This window comes from Struthio camelus, chromosome 1 (genome assembly GCF_040807025.1).
Source record: "Struthio camelus isolate bStrCam1 chromosome 1, bStrCam1.hap1, whole genome shotgun sequence".
In the NCBI taxonomy this organism is placed as follows: Eukaryota; Metazoa; Chordata; class Aves; order Struthioniformes; family Struthionidae; genus Struthio; species Struthio camelus.
The window spans coordinates 121,473,009-121,490,152 of record NC_090942.1 but is presented as its reverse complement, the minus strand read 5'-3'; the positions used below and the strand labels follow the sequence as shown (position 1 = coordinate 121,490,152).

The window sequence follows — 17,144 nt, the reverse complement described above, 5'->3', positions numbered from 1 at the left end:
CATCCTTTCAGTTTGGAAAACAGATTCTTTCTTTCTAAATTGAATAACAGTTTTAAAGACATGGGTTTCAATTACAGTCAACAAAAGCAATCACAGATTCGAGTCTGCCCTCTGGGCTGCAGGGAGGCCTGGCCCAGCGGCAGGGATCTCTGTGTCTTGGACCAGGAGCTCAGACTGCTGTGGCCCCCACTGAGTTTATCACATGCCATTTTTCTGCAAACAACCAACAAAATACATCTGTCCCAGGAAGAAAAGGTGTCTGTGTCCAGTTGTGTTTTACAGCATAACGAGAGGTAAGGTTATCTCAGGCCCCTGGGCACTCTGGGTCACCCTAGCCACTGACGAAGGACAGGGCTTGGTCCACAGAAGGGACAGAGATTGTATTAAAACACTGTGAACAAAGAACCTCAGGTTCCAGATGTTTTGAATTTTCTGAGTATTTGTATAAATAAAAGGAATCTTCAATATAGAATCAAAGCAGTCATTTTTTTTTAAAATCCAAGCTGACATTTATCGAAATATTTTGAGAATCTCTAATGGTAACAGAACACATTAAGAAAGTGAGTGTCACAATGGCAAAATGCAGCAACGCTGAAAACTTCTTAAAAGAATACCTCGTCCCCAAGGGAAAGAGGGTATCTCCCTCATGTACATACTTCAAACAGCCAATTGAATATTTGGTAGGTGAACTTCTAGATGCCTGAAGTCAATGAGAGGCTTGCTATTGACGTCAGTGCAGCTAGAATTTCGCTCAGTAACTGGTGGCAGACATTGTGAAATATTTTATAACTGCATTTACTTGTTAAACATGACCGACTTTTCACCGTCTATTCATGGCTCCCCTTCGCTCTGCTCTAGTCCATCACTTCTGAGCTGCGTTCTGCATCCTTCATCCTCAAATAGGGTAACTCTCCCGGTTCCCCTAGTGCTGATTCAGCACTTAACACAGACATGTTTGTACTTCAGTATGCATTTTACAGATTACTAGGAAAATTCATAATTTAGGAAGAGCATATGGTTCTGATTCGAACTGGAGTCTATATTTGATCCTGATGTAAACAGACCAGCTTTGGACTCAGAGACTCCCACCATTTGGCGAACAGCAAATATTTAGGATCCATTCCAGCTCTCCCGGGAGTGTATGGGAGGCTTGCCATTGATTTCAATAGTAGCAGGCTCTAGTGAAATAGAATATTATAGAAAACAAGATATCCCTGTAATCCTTCAAATTTAGCTGTTCAACAGGAAAAAAATCAGAGAGGGAAAAGGAAAGAACTGAGCAGAAAAAGCACTGAAAAAACAGCAGAGAGGCTACAGAGTGTGGCAAGAAAGAAGAGAGTGCAGAAAAGCAAGAATGAAAATCAGTAGAGGAGAAAAATGAGGGAAGAGAAGAATATAGGAGGATAATATAAAAAAAAAAAAAGAAATTACAGGAGACAAACAGAAACCCAGAGACAGAGAAGAAAGAACCATGTTTTTTGGCGGGGTTGGAAAGAGAAGAGGAAATAAGACAGAGAGAGTTTCAGGTCGCATTCAGCAAGATGTACGTTACACACATAGTTACGCACATAAGTAGTTACACTGACAGGCCTAGAGTTAGGCATGTACTCAAATACTTTGCAGAGCTGCGACAAAATAAAAATATGCAGAGAAGGGAGAATGTCAGAAGGGAAGGAACACAATCAAACACCTTTTAAGAAGTAGTCTCTGTAAGAAAGACAGGAATAAAGACAGCTCTTTCATCACTACTGCAGACAATAATTAAAAAGACAGAGAGAGAAGAAAAAGAAGGAAAAAATTAATGGAAGAGGAAAGGGCTCTATTTTTTAACATAACCATACTAGGACAACAGGTTCTGATTTCATTAGACATGTCCAAACCCCTAAGCTTTACTTGAGTCTATATCCTAACTACAGATAATGCTTGAAAAGATTCATGTTGTTGAAATAAGAGTTGCTCTCAGCTTGATTTTACTTCAAGGCTGAAAAAGGAAACAAAAATCTTTTTCCTATTTCCTACTTTGTGTTTTACATCCCTCCAAAAGCTCTTTTACCAAATTTACCAAACCAGGCTAGGTGGAGCTTCTTACAAGAAGCTCTGAGGTGAGTTCTTTGGTGCATGAGTGCAAGCTCTGGTTGCGCCTATCTGCCAGCGCCTGTGTGACCAACCAGACCAACAAGGTGGTGGCAGTCTCTGATTCCTTTTCTGATGGGGATTAATGGGAAATGGGCAATCTCTGGCTAAGATCAAGTGGACGTGCAAGCTGCGGGAGACTCTCTAGCTACAACTGCGCCCATGAATTACATGACATACAGGCTCTGTTGAGGAGGACTGTAATTGCAACTGTGCACTCTTTGCACTAGTTACAAGAGAAAAAAGTAGAAAGCATAAGTTCCTTCCTCCTCTTTTTTTTTAAAGCAAACTCCGCTGTAGTACATGTTGTTTGCTTTAATTAACAACTTTGTCTTACCTGCTTTTGTACTTTCAGAAAGCTAATAAACTGTGCGGTAAGTTTATTAAACAGAAAACAAATTGTGAGAACTTGAGAACTGCTGGGTACCACTTCCTCTGTGCTATTCGCCTATAAAAAAATTCCAGCTTCCTACTAATAGCAGAAACGTTGTTCTTAATAACTTCTTGAAATTTCCGCATAATCATAAAATTCCTTAAAACAAGTTTCATTAGAAACACTGAGGAAATGAATTTAAAACAAAACAATTTATCTCTACACCTCTAGGTTCTACTTGGCAACCGAAATTTCAGCACTCGCACTTAGGTTACAGAAAAGAAAACTAACTCTTTGTATAATCAAAGAGTAAATTCCCATTTCACTGAAGCTGTGGCAGTAAAGTCCATTGTCTTAGAGACAAGGGTGCAAGGACGTTCCTCATCCATCCAATCTGCCTCGCAATTATGAGGAGCCAAGACTCACCACCATTTTAAGTGAGGTCACCTTTCCCTGAAAAAGTTAAAAATCCTCTGCCTAAGCAAAGTTACCACCACTCTCTAGGGAGCTGACTTCATATTTTTTCCAGTGCTGTCCCTCACTTGCAGAAGAAGCTCTTTGTAAACACCCTGCATGTTACCTCATCATTTTTCTTCAGAACATCAAAGCTCCCCTTCACCAGGATGCCTACAGTAAACTTGGTAAAGATTAGACAGCTCTCATACTGATCCTATGGTCCTGACCCGCACTCTCTTTTCATGTTTTCCCCGTCTCCCTGTACCCATCTTGTACATGCCTCACAGGTAGACTGCAGCATTTCAGGTCAGGACCTTTCTCTTTTTGGCCTGTTTGCAACAGATGGGTGCTATGACCATGTGCATATTTAACCACAATGATTTAACAATATTCCATTTCTTCAGCACAGCAGTAGCAGATTATTTTGTAAATATCTGCCTGACTCACTGAGCTGATCGGTCTCTGACAGGCCTATGCACCCCTTCTTCTTGGGGAATGTAATTCTGGTTGCCTGGGTGGAGTTCTTCCAAAAGCCAAAGTTCTCACCCCTGTGTCCCTAAGGTCATGAATTGTTAATATCACAAATCACAGTCCGTTTTTTCACACCCTGCTGATATAATATCACACCAGTATCTAAATCCTACGGGAAAAAAATAGCTGTTGCTCAAAGGATGTGATGTGAAGAAGAACAACTCAACGAAGAAAAAATGTAGGCTTTCTGTTTGTGTTTTGTAGCCCTGTAATTCCTGCATTACAAACTGTAGCAGAGGTACTGGGGAGCAGACTTGAATGCCAGCATAAAGGATGTCTGAGGTGTTGCAGGTTAGCTGCTCGGGGCGGGGGTGGGAGGGGGGGAAGAGCTTTTACTCCCACTATTGGTAAAAAGTGGATAGTACTTCCCCAGACAGCTTCATTTGCTCATGCTAACTGCCCACAATCCCTGCCTCTAGTACTGGCATTTTTCGGCTTAGGTGGGTGAGGATCCCAAGGAGGCCCCAAGAAGGGAAGGAACTCTTGCTTTGCCCAAGGATTTTGTTTCCAAGCAGCTGGGGCACCTGGCTTAGAAGCTCTGAGTCCTCTCTAGACAGACATCTTACAAGAGTGTCAGTCCATCAAAGGTCTGAATTTTCCTCTGAAGATTTTACTGTCTGTCACGATTGTAGTGAAAATCTAGCTCAACTGTCTATGTTTTTTAACTTAGGTGCTCCAGGTAAGCACCTAAGCAAGAGGGCCTGCAAGTGAAGATCCTTCAGACTGGAGTGCATATTTGGGTTTCCAGCCTGCTGGATAGGCAGACAGCCTAGTTAGTTATTTATAGGCAAGATACATACTTATATCAATCCCTACAGAAATTAATTTGATATTCATAGGCCTAAAGAGAGAGGGAGATGGCAGTGAGGTTGCTTACACTGGAACAGAGAGAGGAGACTTTACATGCCAGGTACGGTGAGCATGTAAACATTTTTCACAAGGTAGAACAACTCCAATAACAGCATCTGAATGAGAAAACAAGACTAGGGACCTTATAATAGTAAAGTTAAGGAAATATAATATGCTAGGATGTGGGAGATGGAAGGGAGCCTTCGTGCTCTCCTGGAAGAAATGGGATTTGAGACTGCGTTTTCTACATTCCTGGTATGTACTCTAAGGACTAGAAAGTGGGGAAAAGGGCCACACTGCTTCCCACAAGCTGTGTTTTACGTGAGGCCCACTCTGACAGATGCACTTGTAAAATTATTGGTGGGATACGGCCCAGATTTTGAAACTAAAGGAGGTCACTTAGTTTTGTGAATGCCTACAATGCTTTCATTATTTGTTCAACTGCTCATTATGGGCAAGGCATAAAGAGTAATATGTGAGTTCATTCCTTTATGCTGTATGGCTTAGGTAAGGAGAAACTTACTGGATGAAAGTGGGGTAGTTAGTTTAGGTAGTTCTACCTTTAGGGTGGCAGCTCTGTGGGAGGTTTAAGGATTTAAATTTTGGCCTGTGGCATATACATTCTTCTGCGGATCCTACTAAATACTATGTAAGGAATACAAAGGCAGTCCCAATGACTAAACAATCTAAAGGTTACCCCAGCTTTCCTGCTCTGTGCCAGGTAGAGTGAAGTTTACATTTGCTATACATAAGCATAATTACACTAAATTTGAGTCTTTTGTACACATATTAAAGAAACTAAAAGCAAATACTGATAGCCCCAGTGGTATCTAGATGTAAAAGCAAAGGTCTTGGGCAACTGATGAAAGACAGGGATGTGGATATAACATGGGAAGAAATACACACTGAACTGTAAGAAGAAAAATTCTAGTTGATTGGTTCCTAATGCAGTAAAACAATTCGCCCTGGGACTTGTAAAATAACTGTGAGAGCTTAAAGTGATTCAAATTGGCAGTTCCAACACAGTCCCAGTGGACACCGTGCAATAGCCATGTTTAAAGCCTACTGCTGAGTTCCTGAGGAGAGGAGCCAGCACAGAGCCAGGACAGGGGGTAGGAAGTGGGGGCAGGATGTGCACTGGGGCCGGGGGAGGGATCATCTCTTCTCTTAACCTCTTTTCTGTAGCCTTATTTACTGGAAGAGTTGGGAAATTTGGCTCCAGGATGCCCAGTATTGCTCTTCCCTCTGCCCTCACAGGACTGTCGTACAATATTTGTGCTTTAAAAGTTCTTCCATGTGAAGCTGTGCTGAAAGTCCCTGCAGTATTTTAAGTATGAGAAACATTCTTCAAGCACCAAAAATATTCCAAATGGAAGGCTCTTCTCAGTGCCTGCCTGTGCCTGTTACTGTTAGAGAAGAGAAAAGAAACTATTTTAGGTTTTCAAGCTTATGCCAAACTATCACCCAAACTGTCTTAGTAGATACTTAATAGGCTGAGCTCCAACCGAAGGGTTACAGCATGTTTTTCAGGACCTTTCCTTCCAGCTATGGTTATAGGTGCACAATGTAGGTCTGAGTCTGAAAGCGCATCCCTGTGAATCAGAATGACTCAATGGTCTGGCTACAGGGTGCTAAAGGGTTTACAGGCTGCATCCACCAGCAGGATCAGATCTGTGCCTGCTGGTTAATTGGTCAATAGCATGATTAACCCTCTGCAACTCGACTTGGCCCTTTCAAATTCACATGAGATATTGTGACCTATTTACTTGGAGAGCCAAGCTCAAATCAAACCATATGGCTTTGACAAAATTCCCTGCCACTTCCCACTGACCCCTCTTCATTTCTGGGTTGACTCCAGGTTTCATGAGTGTGTGCCGCTGGCCTGGTCTGCTGCAAGGTTCCCTGGGAGGCTCAGAAACAGCGGTGTCTTTGCTTTGGTAAGACAGGCTTATCCATGGGCCATAGAGACAAACGCCTTCCAAGTTCCCCTGCTTAGCTGTATGTCATGTCATGGGGCTGAATGATAATATGCATAACTTTTGCACAGCAGTTTTCTTTAGCTGAACTGTATTAAGCAAACAACCAGGCGCCATGGGATAACATGTCAGAACTTGACTCTGAAAGCACTCCACAGGTATTCAGGGAATTATAATAGCTTTGTCAGGTCAGGGTCTGAAAGCTGTTAAGTCTGACATCACTTGATCATCCAAAGTTATGTAATGTTGGTATTATTTTTTATTGTGCAGCCTGTTTTTCTCTGCTCAGGTGGAAGCTCTTTGTTCCTCACCTCTAAGAAAGATCTACTGGTGCCACTCTTAGTCTGTCTGGGCAAAGCAAGCAAGGCCAGCCTGTGCCCACCTTCTCATTTACCTGACACCCTTGCAGTGGCAGAGAGAGCAATGACCTTTAGCGTTGGAGTAGTGACAAGTAGCCCAGAGCGGCACCATCATCAAACACCTGTGCTACTTGCAAATGAATGTCTGTCCCTAGACTTATGCAATTAAGCAGAAAACTGAGTGGACTACACAGCACAGCTGTGCCTGTCTGTTCCCCAGTTCTTTGGGTATGCATGCACCAAATAAATCAACTGTGACTTGAACAGAGACATTTTTGACTTCCTTCTCCATCCTCACTAGCCAATGCAGTTTGAGAGGTAGGAGCTGGATAGTGAAACAGGAAAGATAGCTGCTGGATTATGTGTTTACACAGCAGTCAGAGATATGATCATGCTACAGCTTTAATTTAGCTGGTCAGAATATTGTAGCATTACAGCTTATTAGCATATGCTTCAGTGGCAGATTTTCAGTGTTCCTAGTGTTTTTTCCCAGGGTACACCACAGTGTTATAGTTTCCTTGCTATAAGTGCCTGACCTGGTTAGCAGAAAGCTTGCTTGGATATATCTGCCTGTGCTGCAGTCATGCTTCCCAACCATATTGCAGATGTAACCAGAGCAAGATGAGGGCCAAAGAGAACATATGCCTCTAAGGATTATCTCTGCAACGTGAGATTTCCCCTGGTTATTCATTACAAGGTTCGTTTTCTTCATCGCTCTTTGCTCAAAGTCATGCCATGTGCCCTAACTTTGAGATGTCACTGAGCAAAAAAAAGGTGTGTCAAAACACACTGGGGAGTGCGCGTAGAGGAGGAGCTGACAACAATATGCTGCTTTCCTTCACATCCATTCTCACCAAAGCAAATGCTATTTTCTAGCAAAACAAGGGTATCAGTTGCAGGATTAACAAAGAAAGAGCAGTTCCTTGTGTCTAGGGTTAACAGTTCTGGTGGCCAAGATGTCTACACATGGTGTGATGTAATACTGTGTAATTAGAGATTGCATATTTCCACCCTTCCCATTAAGTTCTATGGAACTGGGCTTACAAAAACACCAGCAAGACCTAACTGATTATCAGGAAAGCAATCAAAGTCTTTTTTACATGGAATGGAAAGCAATGAAGACATGTTTAGTCAAGGCCAGCTCCAGCCCATTAGTTTGGCTGCCATCAGTCTCAATATAACATTTGTGCAGTCCATACTGCATGCCAACAAAGGCCACTGCCACTAGCAGCCCTGCTTCCCCAGTCCTTGGGTCGCTGAGAAAGAAAAGAAAGTGAATTTGACAGAAGGGCAGGCTGTTTTTATTCAACAGCGGTGCAGATAGGCTACATTTGCTGTGGAGAACCAGATGTGTTGCTTGCCCACACTGTGTTTCCCTTCCATGAAAAAAGTTACACTCATCTTGAGCATAAAGGGCTGGTCCACTGCCCTGTCCTGCTACTAGTGAGATGCTTAGGGAAAGACAGAGTCAGATTTAATTGGTAGATTATAGACCACAGCTAGTGATTCAGCAGCATGCTTCTGAGCTCCTGTAGCTCTCCATTAATGACACTTCATTTTGAGAAAGTTTCTTGGAATCGTCCCCCAAAAGAAAGGCTCCAGCCTGGAAACCCCGGTGAGTAAAAGCTGAAACAAAGCTTTCCAGCTGTGTTCTCACCTTCTTCAAGCAATCTTTTACACCTCAGACATGTATCAGCCCCCATGACTCTCTGGCAGACCTTCTACTTTTGATGCATTGGAGAAATTTTTCATATTAATTTTTATGCCTTTCCCGAGTTGCTTCTCTTGGCTTATACTACTATGGCTTTGCCGTTTGGTTGCCAGAGCATATGCTCACTTCTTCTTCCCTTGTTTGGACACATTTTTATGACAGTGAGACAAAGAGGGAAGTGGCACATAACTCCACGTACATGCCCCTCCTTACACTCCCCTCACAGGTGAGGTTCACATTGAGTATTATCGTTTCTCACATGCAGATGTTTTTTTCAGTTGTGTAATAAAATACTTTTTTTTTTTGCTGCAGAAGATGAGGAGTGAATGATGTAACTGTGTTTTTGGAAGCACTGGCTCTTCTGTTTCCAGAAAAAAGCCTGCAGAGACACTTTAGGCTGAAGTCTATAGTGTTAAATTAGTTTGCTCCCTGTTTCACGCTAGGTTTCTTGACCCATCAAACCTGGGGTTAAACATTTAGTCTCTTTGCCAAGGAAAGCCAGGCATGGCTGAAAGTATAGGTCATTGACCCTACAGGCAACAGGGAACGCGGAAGCTAGAGCTCCCTTTGCCCAAGACTATCCTCTGACACCACATCCCCAAATAGCCATATACATCCTCAAGCCAGATGCCTGCGCACAAGTTTTAAGGGCTATAAAGCAGCGGTACGAGTGCATGAAAGGCACTGAGAGGTAAGAAGAGGTTTTCAGAGCCACCCAGTCTTGCTTGTACCAGTCACCCCCAGAGGGGTCGCAGTGGCCTTTTCAACCAGCAAGGTCTCGCTATGCTTTGCCATTGAAAAATGCACGAAGAGACCCATTCCACCAGACACGTGACGGCAGAGACCCTTAACCCTGAGGCTCCAGGCTCTGCTCCTGCAGAGGAATGGAGCCTGAGCCTGCCACGCTGGCAACCTGACAGAGAGTGGTTTGGCCTGGCCAGGCCACCTATGCAGCCTTGCCTTTCCCTTCTTTTATTGGCCCAGAGTAGCCTGCATTTTATCTTAAAGACAAAGAAGCCTTTCTCATATGTGTGCTTATGGACTTTTATGATTAGACCAACAGGGGTTAGGCAGCCTTGCGGAGGAGAATAGAGGAGGCCTCGAGGGCACCCATGAGAGCACTAATAGTTCACACTATGGCCACAGAGGCCCTGGTGTTTTTATCAGGAGCTGCTGGCACTGGCCCTGTGTTGGCTGCTGTTGCAGGGGTTAGTGTCACAGGATGGGAGCAGTCTCTTGCTAAGTGCAGAAGAATAGTAAGACCTTGTCTTTTTGCAACACCTCAGCAGGCAACAGTGATCTAAACTCCCTGCAGACATGGTGCAAAATGCAACAGTCTGCAAGGCACATTTGGCCCTCGGGGTGCAAAAGTGTTCAGTCCTTCCTGCAAGACCTTCCCATGCATGGAGACTCATTGCATCTCAGCCACCTTCAAAGCCCCATTGAAAAAGTGCAAGTGGTATAAGTGGCCTGACTATCACTGTATGACCAGGCATAGCATGGAGTATTCGCTGATGTGGATGATGTAGATGGTATCTGAGGGAAAGTGCTGCTGAGCTTGCTGATGTTGGGAGACCCTCAAGAAGAGGAAGACATGAACATCATAGGTGCTTCTATTGTGATTCTCCAGCAGTGGTCCCATGAAATGGCAGAATGAAAGCCCTTCCAGCTAGCATGGCATGGCATGGCAAGTCAGGGAACAGGGTCGGCATACAGATACCTGAATCTTGTCACAAAGCAGTCTGTCCTGGATGAAGGCCCACAGTGTCTTGTGTCATGTGTAGCCCTCAGTGGGACAGGACCTTGCAGAATGGCACTGCAGATCTTGTCCATGATGTGAGACCATGGTGCACTTGCTAACCCCCAGCCCATGGTTGCCAACAGAGCAGTGCGAGACCCCATGGAGAGATTATCGACTCTCTTCCCCGAGTTTGGCTACCAAGGAAATAGTATGGTACTAGGGTTCTAGTTCATAGGTCCCACCTCCAAATGTTACACCTCAAATGGCCCTTTCTACCTGAAAATCCTCTGCCAGCAGCTGATATCCCAAGTGCATTGGAGTATGTATGCCTGCCAGTTTATATATTATGTAAACCCCTCTCCTGGGGAAGACTGGTCACTGACAGACGGTGGAAGTGTTGGTAAATGTCCCTGAAAAGCGTGTTCTGTTTCTTCTCATTCTGGAAGTACTACTCCCTGCAGATTGGCATGATTCAGCCACCCAGTGGGAGGGACACGGGGGGGCTTTGTTGGGCAATGAAGGTGGCCATGCATTGCATTATCAGTGTGACCTTCCCCCCCAACAATGTGGAATATACTGATGTGCTTATGAGAAAATACATCCAAGCATGTTTCCAGGTGCATGGAAAGCTCTGAAGGGCCTGTGCCACATCTGTGCGAAGGGCTGCGAGGCAGCGCCACACAAAGGGCACCCCCCCACCCCAGTTTGCCACCTGGCTGCAGCCAGGCTGCTGCCGAGAGCCATGGGCAGGCAACCAGCTGGCCCTGCATGGCCTGGGATGCATGGCAGAAAAGTCCACTCGTACCCTACAACTTCTCCCTCTTGTTGATCCTTGAGATATGGACTAGTATGTCGCAGACTCACCCGAAAGTTTGCCCGTGCTGAAGGTCCCTAAGAAGTAAAAGACTCCAAGGCAAAAGCTTGGAGATAGCTCATCTCCTTTCTGGAAAGACTGGGGTATCTTGGCTTAAAATTGCATTCTCTTCCGGGAAGTGGCACCAGAAAGTATTAATTCTCTGAGATAATTCTGAGTTTCCTGAAAATTGATCTTTGTCACTTTTATCTTGAAGGATTATGATTGATAATGTTTTACTACGTTAAGTTGAATATGAATTTCTAATCTTCATCAGAAACTCCAGTCCCAGCTCTCTCACTGGCAATCCACAGTACACACAGAGTAATTGTTCTGCTTTCAATGGAGTTGCATTAGCAACCCGTAACTGAAGAGTTTTTGGCTCTTGAGATCAATTCTGCAGCTTCATATATCCCCCTATGCTATAAATATTGGTACTATTTTAGGCTAATGGTGTTTTTCTTTACAAGCCTAGCCCCATCGGAAGTTTCCTGCCCATATTTGGGTAAGTAACAAAGGACAAATATGATCTTTTTTTTTCCTTTTAAGTTGTTAAACTTCAACAATAATAAAGGTATTATGTGGAGTCATCTTAAAAATATATCCCATATATCATTCTGAGATAAAGATCTTTGTCTGAGACTTTGTCTGAAAAGGATAATGTTTCACTCCTGGCGCCTGTGAGTCTACTCTTTCTAGCATAATACATATTTGTTATACAGTTACTAGACCTGGCTGGGTACAATGCCCAAAAATCAGTTTGCACTTTTTAGGCCAATTAACAAAGATCATCAGCCCACTGCTTCTTCTTTACCCAGTGACTGCTAACTAAAACACTGGGAAGTGGTAGAGGCAACAGGAAAGTGCTTATATCCTTAGGTGTTTTCTATGAGCTTGTAAGTTGTGGTAGCACGTAGGAGGGTCTGAAGTCAGAGAGTAATTTGAGTGTACCTTAAAATACCCCTATGGTCATTTTCTGTGGTGGAAATGGGAATGGAAGTTAGGATATGCCTATATTGCCTAGGCAGGATCATGGGAGAAATCAGCTTCTACAGAAATTACAGCTCCATCGAAATTCTCCCTAAAATGTTGTTGAATTCAGGGAATAATGTAAAAACTCTAAACCTCAGCACTCAGACAACATTGAAATATTGCCTGGTGTGTTTTGAATTAAAAAATATTCAGGTGTTTTCATTTTACACTTAGGCGTTTTCTTTTCAGCAGTTAAAAACATCTTATGCACCTAGGTACGAGACATAAATATATATCTGTGTATATACAAAATATAAAGGATGAAAGTGGAGCAAGAAACCATAGGACTCTTGAAGGTCTAAGACCCCTCATTGTGCTCGAGGGGGCAGCTTGGAAGTCCCCCAAGATTTGCTCCTGCAACCTCACTGGCCACAGTGTCCCCAGCAGCCGTTGTGCTTTTGATGAATTGGCACATTCCAGCAAAGGATGTTTCTTCAGGGCCGGGGGTCCTGATCAGCTCTGGTGATAGCCATCCACACAGTCACTGAATTAACCTCATCTTATAAGATCTGACTCAAAGTAGAAAAATTAATTTGCTCCTCCCCCTCTGTTCTGTGTCTGCGGTGCAGTTTGCCTCTAATCTTTAGCCAGATCCAAGAACCACAAATATATAAATAAAATAAAAATACAAAACCCATTGAAGCAGTAAAATGTGACATACTGAAGCTAAGTTAAATATAGCAACAGTTTTCATAAGTTAAAACAAAGTACTAGAGGCTTCTTGTTTATCATTTATAAATTGTCTTATTTGGTGTGTAGTTTCCAAAGTTAATAGCTTTAATAAAATCTTTATAAATCAGAGTGCCTATCTCCTGTATGCTGAGGGCCAGATGGTACCATCAGATTTATGCTGCAGATTTCTGCAGTTTGGCTTCATTAATGTGGCAGACAGCATTTTCCACACCTCACAGAGGTATGTTCTCATCTTCCAAAAATGGAGGAGCTCGGGAGCCATGTGACTGCCATGTTTGCATTGGAAGGATCCTCCATAGGGGTGTGATTTGAGCAGAAGTGGTGGAACAAGCCAAAGAAATTAAGCTGCATGATAGCACTAGAAAAGCAGATCTGGAGGAAAAATTGAGCTCAGGTTAGTGCTGACCTTAGCTTGGAAAATCATATGCTCTCCAACATCCACATCTATACAGCCACTAGGGAGCTGCCTGGTTACATGTGATTTTACCCATCTGTTATTTAAATCACATATCCAAACTCAAACCCTGGAGGTTGCAAAAATGATGTGGATCAGTGTCATCTCGTGGATGCCTTTTCTATAAACAGTTGAAAGATTGGGATCAGGAAATCTGCCAGGAAGCCCTGAACCCTCCAGTCCAGAATATTCTCCCTTAGACTTGGGATGATGCATACCTGTTGGTTCCTCTCTCTCCTCCAGAAAGCACCTAATCACTCCTGTGGTGCTGCTTCACAAGGGAAAATTCACTTCCTTGCTCCTGCAGTGGTCCTCATATATGTTGACTCATGACATATGATTTCTTTAGTATGCCATGGTAAAACTTTCAAAAAATCTGGTAATGCCATCTGACCTAACCGCAGCAGGGAATTCCCCATGTATTTTTTTTTTTTATTTCTTTTTACTCTTTCCATTTGTATTGCCTGTAGTTTGAGTAATAGAGAGACAGGGGAAAGAAGAGAGACTTACTAGTTTTGTCTTCTACAATGATTTTCTGTTGAAGGTAAACTTCTAGTTAAGTGTCTTTTTATTTTTCTCTGGGTTCCTTGTGTTTCTTCTACCTGACTTGCTTATGATTGCTCATTCTCAAAGCTATCAAATTACCGAGCTGGGTATTTACTGATCGAAAGCTGGAAAAAAACATTGTGGAAAACAAAATATTTCATTCATATCTTATTTTGAGGGTGTGAGCATTACATATACTAGTTCTTACTACGTTTTTCATAAATTGAAACAAATGAAGCGCTGCTTCTAAACAAAAAGTCTAGTTTTAGAAAAATGTGGAAAATATGCTTTTTGTTTTAAAGTCATTCATCAAAAAGATTTGATTCAAAAAGAAATTTGCAAATAATTTTAGCTAAGTGAAATTTTCATAACTCCGTGAATAAAAAAAAAAATTCAGTCCCAAAACATAGCCCAGTGACTGTAACAGATGATAGCTGCCTAAGATCAGGTGGTGCCAGCTTGCTAGTCCATGGGATTTGACTGTGTGAGGTGCAGGATCTTGACAAATGTGGTATTCCTGGGGATCAGGCGAATGATAGTCTGCTGTAAGGTTGGCTGGGAAGGTATGATCTGAATAGTAGAAGTAGCATCAGGCAACTTATTAGAAGAGAGGATGTAGGGAGAGAAATTCTGAAGAAAAGGGAATCGAGTTGTAGGTGCCAGGGAGTAGAGAAGGTCTTTTCATTTCATATCTTTGTTCTGGATATGAATCACTAGCTGTGCTGAGGTTGCCGATGTCTAACTGTAGCCTCTGCGCACCGAGGAATTCCTGTTCAAAGTGCTGTGGCAGGAGGAATCTGCATTAATCTTGGTAAGTCAGTTTTATGCGGGGGCCTTTACTTCACTGGTAGTGAAACATAAATCCAGCCCAAGCTACAGGTGGCCTGGAGAGAGATGTGCTGATCCACAATGGTCTGGAGCAGGTCACTGCTGGGCTCGGCTGAGGCGGCCCCAGGCCCCGCATCCCAGTTTCTTTGTGCAGCCAGCCAAAGAGCTGATGCACAACAGGAGCTCATGCAGATGTAGAACTGGGCTGCGGCTTGGGCACGGACACCACAGTCTAGGAATGGTGTCCTGGTTCCTGGTATGGTCCTCAGGGTTTTACCTGTCATGATCAGCAGGAAAACCCTGCACGTGCTTTAGTAACAAAGCAAAACGCTTGCATTTCCTTTTTCCAGAGGCAAAATGGTCGTGTATTTTGCCTTCACCATCTAAATAAAATACAACCATCACTGAAGGCTTTCTTATGCCTTTCAAGTCCAGCTGGTACTGAGGGAAAATGTTTCCTTCTTAAAAATGGTTTTGCAGACGTGACGATCTAGCTCCCAGCAGCACTCTGGGGAGGTTTCAGCACGGCTGCCTGCATGGGATGGCAAGCCCAGCATGGCCAGCTGAGCAGCATGTCTGGCATGCTGGTCTTCCTATGCAGGTAAACAGCAATTGGGCAGGACACCGGCAAGAAATCTGATGTGAGGCCTGCTGTCCATTGACTGCTGGGTTTCTTTTTGAGTTGGAGACTCAGGCATGGCCTATGTTATTCCCTGTGTTAAAATGGCACTAGATTGCATATTACCAGATACTATCACTGCAGCTGAAATTAGCAGAGAGTGAATGAGATAAATCTTGTGAGGGGTTTAATGCATGCTGCCAAATAATTTTTCCTACCCTATTGGAATAGAAATCCACCCTTCTGCAGCCCTTCTTCTCTTGCCTAATTTCAACAATGGAAGCAATACAACATTTGTAAAAACTCAGGAATGTACAGCTTGTTTTCCGATAGGAGTTAGGTCAAGCTTGCTCCCTATTATGGCAGGAGCTAGATACTGAGACATCATCACCTTGGAGCAGGTGGGAGACAGAAGACATAGCATAAAATAATGTGCGGTACAAACACAGTGATGAAGGAGTGATTATTCATTGTAAAAACTGAAGAAATGGGGGATATCTAGTGACTAACAAATACAAATTTAGAACAAACATAATAGGGAAGTATTTGTGTTTGAAAAATTAGTTACGGAATTCATCATCACCAGATGCTGTGAAGACCAAAGTGGATATAGGTTCAGACAAAGAACTAAACACATTACTGAGGTCCTTCAGTGACTGTAGCAGGCAATGAACCAAACATAATCTTTTGATCAGCAAGTTTGTAAATGGCAGAAAGGAGAAAGTAATACCAGCAAATAATTGCTCTAGATTGGTCCCATTTCTTATATGCATTCCCAAAACACCTGCTGGTGGACCACCCTGGAGTGGGTTACTGAGCAAGGTGGTCCCTGTACGGGTAATCCTGTACGGTGGCTGAGGTGTTTCAAATATTGCAGCTATAACAGGAAGAATGGAAAAAAATCCAGCTCAACAACTGTGAATTCTGTTTTAGTTGAAGGAAGTTTCCACCTCCTTGAGAAATGACACCTCTATAGAGGGTACACTGTGCTCAGAGCACGTTGAAGAACAAGCAGCGACTTAGCTCCCTTGCTCCCCAGAGAGTGTATAGTTTAGTCTACACTCATGGATAACCTAGGGGCTAGATTTACAACACTAGCAGCTGAAATCCTGTGTTTATTTGGGAAGGATAACATTGAAGGCACTCACATGAGCTACTGCTCAGCACCCGATTTGCATGGTGCTGGCGCTTCAGGGGTTGCCCATCCTCACTGGCCTCTCCGTTTGCCAGGTGCTGTACGGGCACTTTTGGGGAGCAGAGAGGCGGCCAGCTGGGAAGCAAGCCACCACTGGCTGGGAACATCCTCTGGTAACACTTGGTGGAATGCCAACCAATGAACTTGCTGTGAAAGCTTTGCATTGTAGTTATTATTCATCACTTCATCTGTAGCAACGGCACATCTGTACGTGATGTCTTCCATGTCACTGCCCGTCTCTGAGTCATCAACTTATGGAAGGAAATAACTTTGTTTTCTTTTGGAGCTCAGCTGAGCATCCAGCATAAGCAGTTTCTTGTGGTTCACCTGGTATCCTCTGAACTTCACTTAAAGTTTTCCCAAGGGCTTGTTAAAATCTTGCTTATGTTTTCTTATTTCATGTTTGTATAGGTGCTGGGGAGGAGAAAAATTCTGTGTATGCTTTTTGAAAAAAGGAACAATATGAAGAGTCATGGAAGTGTTTTCTTACCTTAAATAAATTTCTCAGTCTTCTTGTAGCCAAAGTAGAATGAAATTGAAAGTGTATTAAAAAAAAGCCCTCCCTTCCCAAAACCCACTTACTTACACTTTGAAGAGATTCAGAACAGTTTTATGTCTGTCCAGAAGCTTACAATTTTGCCAGCACTCATTCTGTTGAATCTGCAGCCCTATCATATATGGCCACTGCTTTTAATGAAGATTACATTGCATGTCTTCGTCAGTCCCAGGTCAGAAATATATTTGTAAGCAGTTGTGTGGTGGTGTAATTTTCAGGTTCTTCAAGAGTAAATGTTG

The 17,144-nt window shown here is 43.2% G+C and overlaps 1 long non-coding RNA gene across 2 annotated transcripts in view; it reads right to left on the bottom strand.

Annotated features, from left to right (window-relative positions):
* Window positions 1-17,144, bottom strand: part of LOC138065800 (uncharacterized) — a 36,982-nt gene that overhangs the window by 13,714 nt on the left and 6,124 nt on the right. Inside the window, exon 3 of one of the 2 annotated variants that reach the window (XR_011138868.1) lies at window positions 13,613-16,763. The exons of the other annotated variant lie outside the window; for it this stretch is intronic. This is a non-coding gene — a long non-coding RNA (uncharacterized lncRNA). Of the gene's footprint in view, window positions 1-13,612; window positions 16,764-17,144 lie in introns of those variants that run through there. 2 annotated transcript variants of the gene reach the window in all.